The 6,290-nt window shown below is 45.1% G+C and overlaps 2 protein-coding genes and 1 pseudogene across 2 annotated transcripts in view; 1 reads left to right on the top strand and 2 right to left on the bottom strand.

Moving 5' to 3' along the window:
- LOC130097323 (gastrula zinc finger protein XlCGF7.1-like) overlaps positions 1 to 6,290 on the top strand; it is a 362,909-nt gene that overhangs the window by 347,552 nt on the left and 9,067 nt on the right. The gene's annotated exons all lie outside the window — the stretch shown is intronic.
- LOC130097297 (uncharacterized) overlaps positions 1 to 6,290 on the bottom strand; it is a 298,549-nt gene that overhangs the window by 291,722 nt on the left and 537 nt on the right. The window lies entirely within an intron of this gene.
- On the bottom strand, positions 4,578 to 5,217 carry LOC130097312 (gastrula zinc finger protein XlCGF7.1-like; annotated as a pseudogene).

The following is a 6,290-nucleotide window of genomic DNA, read 5'->3' as shown; positions in this document are numbered from 1 at the left end:
GGCCTGCGGCTGGGCTCATGGTTAGAACAATGTTCTGATGGCCCGCCTCGGCTTGGTTAGTGAGAGTGCCTCTTTCAGGTATGTAAAGGTGGTAGACCCCATGTTCATGAAGAACTGTCTGGTGAGTCTTCACTTTGCACGCCGCAGGTGAGCTGCTGGTCTTTCAAAGAGTATTTTTTGTGATTAAAAAATAATATGTTTCTCTTTACAGACCTCGTTCCCTGTATAGAGTTATGGGGCCATGTCAAGGTAATAAGGTAAGAGAACTTTTTTGGATTATCAGGGCCCTGAAGTTCCCCGTTAGTTGGCCAGAATGATAACTATGTTAGCCTTCGGGCTATTAGCCACCTCAGGGTAGAGTAGTTGGTCTCTCTCTGATAGAATGTTTTACTTAGAGTGTTGACTGACGCTAGAGCTTCAGATAGATCTTATGTCCGGCCCATGGGACCGTTTTGACTTTTCTGAGTATTTCACCCCTTGAGCTCTGTTGAGGTTTCATTAGGTTGAGCGTTCTGCAGCCCTTTTTTATGGAATAATACAGACTATATTCTTTAGTAGGCTGTGGCTCCTCTGAGCCCTCAGATAGATCTATGCTTACAGGTTGGCCCTCACCAGGGCCGCCTTTGTAGCTGGCCTAGGCTGTGCCAGGGATATTAGAGGCGTTCTGCTAAAATTAACATTTCTTCCTCTGACCCTTCACTTTGTGAATGTAGGTTTTTGGCATCCCTGTATAATCAGCCTCCTCCCATGGGAGTCGTTAGGCCAAGGCCTTCTCAGCATTCTGGGGTGACTAGAGTAATGCAGCGTGGTGCAGAGGATGGTTTATAAGGACATGGTAGGCCTCAGTTAGGGCTCCGTGGTATATAAGTCCTTTTGAGCAGGGTTAGGCCGTCTTTCGCTTCACGAAGAAGACTGAGTTTCCTGCCCGACCCTGCCGTGCAGAACTGGCCTACGGATTTAGGCCGCCAGTATGGGCTTCACTTAACTCGCTGAGCTACTGCTCGAGCGCTGGGTTGTAGGTGGTTGGCTTTCATTCAAGCCCCACTCCCCTAGGTTGGGCACAGATACATTTCTGTCACCCCTAGAGCCGCTGGCAGGCCCACCCCCTGGTAACCTCAGGGTGAGGTGTGACTATTCCCCTGTGATTCAGGGTAGGTCTGAGTACTTCACTCCCAGTTCTGTTTATCCTACCTCGCACCACTATGGCTCGGGTCGAGTATGAAGTAAGCCTTCACTTCTTCTTCTTTGGTCGAAGTACGCTCCCCTGTAGCCAGAGCATTGCCCTGAGCTGACGCCCATGCATAGATGGTAGGCCCCTGACTAACTGTGGCCTCCGTTGAGGCAGAGTGGCATATGTTGTACTCCCCTTGTTTTTTAGGGTGCTAAGCTCTCTTGCTGAGTACACTGCCATGGGCAATGTGATTAGGCACCAGGATGCTGTAGGCGCTGTGTAAACAGCTTATCTGCCAACGAAGGCTGCGCCATCAGGTAGTAGGCCTCAGCAGGCCTCCTTGTATGGGCAGCTCCCAATAGGGCGCTGTAGGCCACTTCTCGAGAGAAATGGTTGGCCTTGGTGGTATGGGCAGTTGGCTCACCGGTGGGTAGTAGGCCTTAAACAGGCCTCCTCGGAGGTGAGTCCCAACATTGTGGGACATACTTTATAGCCGCTACAGGTAGCTAGCTGTACTAGGCCGCCTGTGGGTGGGCCCAATAGTTACGTTGGTGTGGTATGGTTCCCAACAGTGTTCCTTTGTAGCAGAATTGACTTGCTATCAGCTAGTAGGCCCAACCAGGCCTCCCTGATAGGCGAGTCCCCAGCTGGTTGGCCTTAGCAGGCCGCCTTGGAACTGTCACCCGAACTCAGCTACCAGTTGCTATCAGGTAGTAGGCCACTCAGGCCTCCCTGAAGGTGAATTCCCATTTAAGATGGTTATCAGGTAGTAGGCCTCACCAGGCCTCCCTGGAGACAAGCCCAAGGACAGACAACTGGACAGCTAGCCTGAATTTCTATCGGGTAGCAGAAAAAGCTCCCAGATATTATGGCTGTCAGGTAGTAGGCCTCACCAGGCCTCCCTGAGGGTGAGTTCCCCACGTACTATCATTATCGGGTAGTAGGCCTCTCTAGCCCTCCCTGTAGGTGACCACATTCTGTTGCTATCAGGTAGTAGGCCTCACCAGGCCTCCTTATGAGTGGTTCCCTAGCAGTGCTGGGTTTAGGAAGCTAGTGGCCTCTTGCTATCATTTCAGCTGGCCTTATTAGGCAGCTGCTGAAGGCGAGCTTGCGCCCTGGCTCGACTAAAGTGTTCATCCTCTGCTACTGGTTCCCTCTCGGAACCTCTTTCCTGCCTACAGCCTGGTTTTGCCTACCAGGGGGACCATATGCTCCCCTCATTGAAGGTCGCTGTGAGCATGCGGACTCCTGAGTCTGGTCAGACGGTCGTAGGCCTCTCGTGAGGCCTCCCAGTTAGATCAGTCCTTAGGCCTTCACAGGCCTCCTCAGTGTTTTGAAACACAGACACTGGGTTGATCCGTGGATCGAGTAGAGAAACTCCCCTCGCTAGCAAGGGTTGGAAAGCTTGGAAAGTACTCTCTGGGATATCCCGTCTCTGAGATCCGGGCCGAGTGGTTCACTGCCAGCTTCGCAGTCCCTCGGGTTGGATGCCTAACTTAAGGCAAGTGTCCAGAGGCTCTGTCTTCGGACAGACAGGAAGTGGCCAGACTAAGTGTCTATGCTCTGACGCCAGGTCAGGCCATCCTGGTGGCACTTCGGGGTGAGTACGTTCCCCTGAATAGTGACTGGCTGGGGTTCCTTCGGTTTCCCTAGCCACATTCCTTAGAAGGGACCCCTTCTGATTGAGGTTGTGGTCCTAGGCCTTTGAGCAGGCCCAGGTAGGCCTTTCATTTAACTATGTTTATGGAGGTTTTCCTGTGAGGCTTATAGCTTGGGCTATGACCGTAGGGAATGATGTCACTGACAGCCCAGTGTGACCTGAGGGTGAGTGGATCTAGCATTTCATTTGAATTTGGTGGTTCGGACAGTTGTCACTGCCTGAGGGCATGCACTCCCCTTAGCATGGCGGCGTGGGTATATCGTTCCCCATAGCGTCGATGACGTATTGTTGAGTTCCCTTCGAAAGGGAACGTCTCAGGTTACGACTGTAACCTTTGGTCCCTGAGAACAGGGAACGAGACAATACGTCTCCCTGCCATGCCTCGGGGCTTGCCTGCTGTACAGTCCCTTCAGACGATAAGGTGATTTGTCATGTTTGCAAGGTGCCCTTATGTACTTCCAGGTCGCACGCTAAATCATTCACGTTAATGATTCACGGGCTGTCGCCGGTCAATGTGATTGACGTGATTTGATAGTGATTTCAGACACCTGTCGGAAAAGGCGTTCCCCATAGGCGTTCCCCATAGCGTCGATGACGTATTGTCTCGTTCCCTGTTCTCAGACGTTTTTTCTCCTTCTCTTGACAGGGCAATAGAAATGAGGCTCTTCTTCTTCATCTGTGTTTTTTTATTGGCAGTTTGCAAACAAAGTGCATTACCGCCATCTTCTGGATTGAGGTGTGAACTCATTGGGATGTCATTTATGTTATATGTTACTAAACTAAAAATAAATAAAATAAATAAAATTAAAAATAAAAGTAAAATAATAAAATCTAAATCCTGAGTTTCTTTCATAAAGATCATAACATCCTCAATTATAGATTATAATTGCAGGCAAACTCAATAGGTTTTTAGAAACTCAGTCCATTATTTCAACTGAGAAGACTGAGAGGGGATCTGAAGTTAATTTTTGTTCAAATAATCTGTTGGTAATCGGATTGACGGCTCAATCGGACTGAAAAGCCTTCATGTAAACACCTTAATCGATCCGATTGAGCTCGATCCGAATGAAATTTCCATCCGATTGAAAGGGGTGGTTTATTCTGTTTCTAATCCGATCGAGAGGATATGTGAACACTTAATCGGATTGAAAACCGAAACTGAAAGGACTTGCGTGTGCAGTGACGTTGAAATAGCGTAATGTGCGGAACGTCATTCTAAAGTTCTGCTTTCACTGCGTCTGGGAAGTGGAGCTGGACAATGTCCCACAATCCTCGTTTCGGATTCTCATCTACAGATGACTGGTTTTGGGCATTTTTCTGCGTGATAAATATAAGCAGCACAGAACAACGGTTCAGATGCTCATTGTATCCAAATTATGACCAGAAATGGATAAATATTAAGTCTGCTGTTTAAAACAAATAAAGAATCAATGTATGAGAATTGTACAGTTATTATACATATATCTGTATATGTAATAACAGGCTTTATGTAAAAAAAAAACCACACACCTGATCAAATTCGGGGAATTGTTTTATATATTAATAATAACCGATTGTTATTGTTTTTCTGCATTTGTTTCCAGTCTCTTTTAATTTAGGCATTTCTTTGAGCAAGCGTTCAATCAAAATAATTTTCAATAATATTCTTGTTCACCAAAATATAAAACACAAATCTTGTGGCATTCGCAGCAACAGTTTATTAGTTAACTACACATTTACTTTATGTGAATCTAACAAAACATTTGCTCACTGTGACACAGAACAATGCTTTCTAATATGCCTACCTAGATGACTTGATCGGGTGAAACTCTTCTCACACTGAGTACAGTACGGCTTCTCTCCAGTATGAACTCGCTTGTGTGATTTCAGAGTTCCAGCCCGAGTGAAACTCTTGTCACAATATGAGCACTTGTAAGGTTTTTCTCCAGTATGAATTTGTTGGTGCTGTTTCAGATAGTCAGCTCTAGTAAAGCTCTTCCCACAGTCAAAGCACATATAATCTCTCACTTCACTGTGTGTTTTCTGGTGCTGTTTAAAACAGTTTGGTCGTGAAAAACTCTTTCCACAGAGAGAACACACATAAGGCTTCTCATCTGAATGAACTTTCAGGTGTTTTTTTTTTATTTGATGATGAAATAAAATCTTTACCACACTGATCACAGTTAAACGACTTTTCTCCAGAGTGAATGAGCAGATGATAACTGAGACCTGATGCATGAGAATAACTCTTTCCACACTGAGTGCATGTATACGGTTTCTCTCCAGTGTGAATTCTCATATGTGAGTTAAGGCCTTCTTTCCGTGTGAAACTCTTTCCACACTGAGTGCAGGTGTGCGTCTTTTTGTCTTTGAATTGTAAAGTTATGATGTTCCTCCTCCACTTCATTCAGTTCTTGTCTTTGCTCTTTCTCTCTCACCTGGTCTAAAATACACAGAAATACAGTTAGAATCAGTTCAAGTGAACCCTTATTTAATAGCAGAAAACAACAGAGATCAGGTCTTTAATTTTTTGTTTTGTCATTCACTTGTTAAAGCTGCTGTCCGTAACTTTTTTAAGTTAAAAATAATCCAAATTAATTATTTAAAAAAAACATCTTCAGCCAGTGTTCAAAACTATCTGCTTGCCATAGCTAGATTCAAAACGGTTAGCTTGTAATAATGATTTTAATTCCAGTGGTACTGGTGGGTTTTCGCAGGAAATTCGAGCATGTCTTTGCGTCATTACGTCACATCCGTACACATAAAGAAGGAGTTTCGGCTAGCCGGCTATACTGCGCGTGAGATGTAGAGATAGGCTTTTCTCGCAGCACTTTACATGATTAAACTTATGGCGGATCCAGAAAGATCCAGACAACAATCATCAGTGTCAACTGGAGATTAACCAGTTATAAAACCCAAAAGAGTTCGTACTTCGGATTTAAGGTGGAGAGAGAAAGAAACCGTCTCATGCGAACACAAGGATACACAGTGGTGGGGCTTTTGAAAGGTGCGTGAACTCCCGAAGGGCTTCGAAACGGAAGAAGAGACGGCTTTTTTCTGCTGAACAAGTAAGACATTTCAATAGTTCAATCGTGTAACAGTACGTTTTCTTAATTCACACAGTTATGGAGTTTCCTTTGGTGTGCCTTTCTCGTTTAACATTAGCTATTATGGAGAATATGAATTCTGAACTACACAGGTAACGTTAATCATAAAACACATTAAATAACGTTAGTCACGCAATGCTGATGTTGTTAACATGAACAATTTGAGAACAAAGTAGGCTATGATTTGCACGGTTGCTGTAAATCGCGCTGATTAAATCTAACGATCGCTTGTCATGTCGAATGCTTTTCCCCCCTTAGTTGATCAGAACAAAAATGGATGTTACTTACTTGTTCAGAAGACATTTTCCAGTGAAAATTCTTATGTTGGTCAAACTTTCAAAAATGAATCTGTGATTCTGTATGACAGCATCCA

This window comes from Rhinichthys klamathensis, unplaced genomic scaffold (genome assembly GCF_029890125.1).
Source record: "Rhinichthys klamathensis goyatoka isolate OS25496 unplaced genomic scaffold, OSU_Roscu_1.1 h1tg000216l_1, whole genome shotgun sequence".
Lineage (NCBI taxonomy): Eukaryota > Metazoa > Chordata > Actinopteri > Cypriniformes > Leuciscidae > Rhinichthys > Rhinichthys klamathensis.
This window is presented reverse-complemented; position numbering and strand designations above follow the sequence as displayed.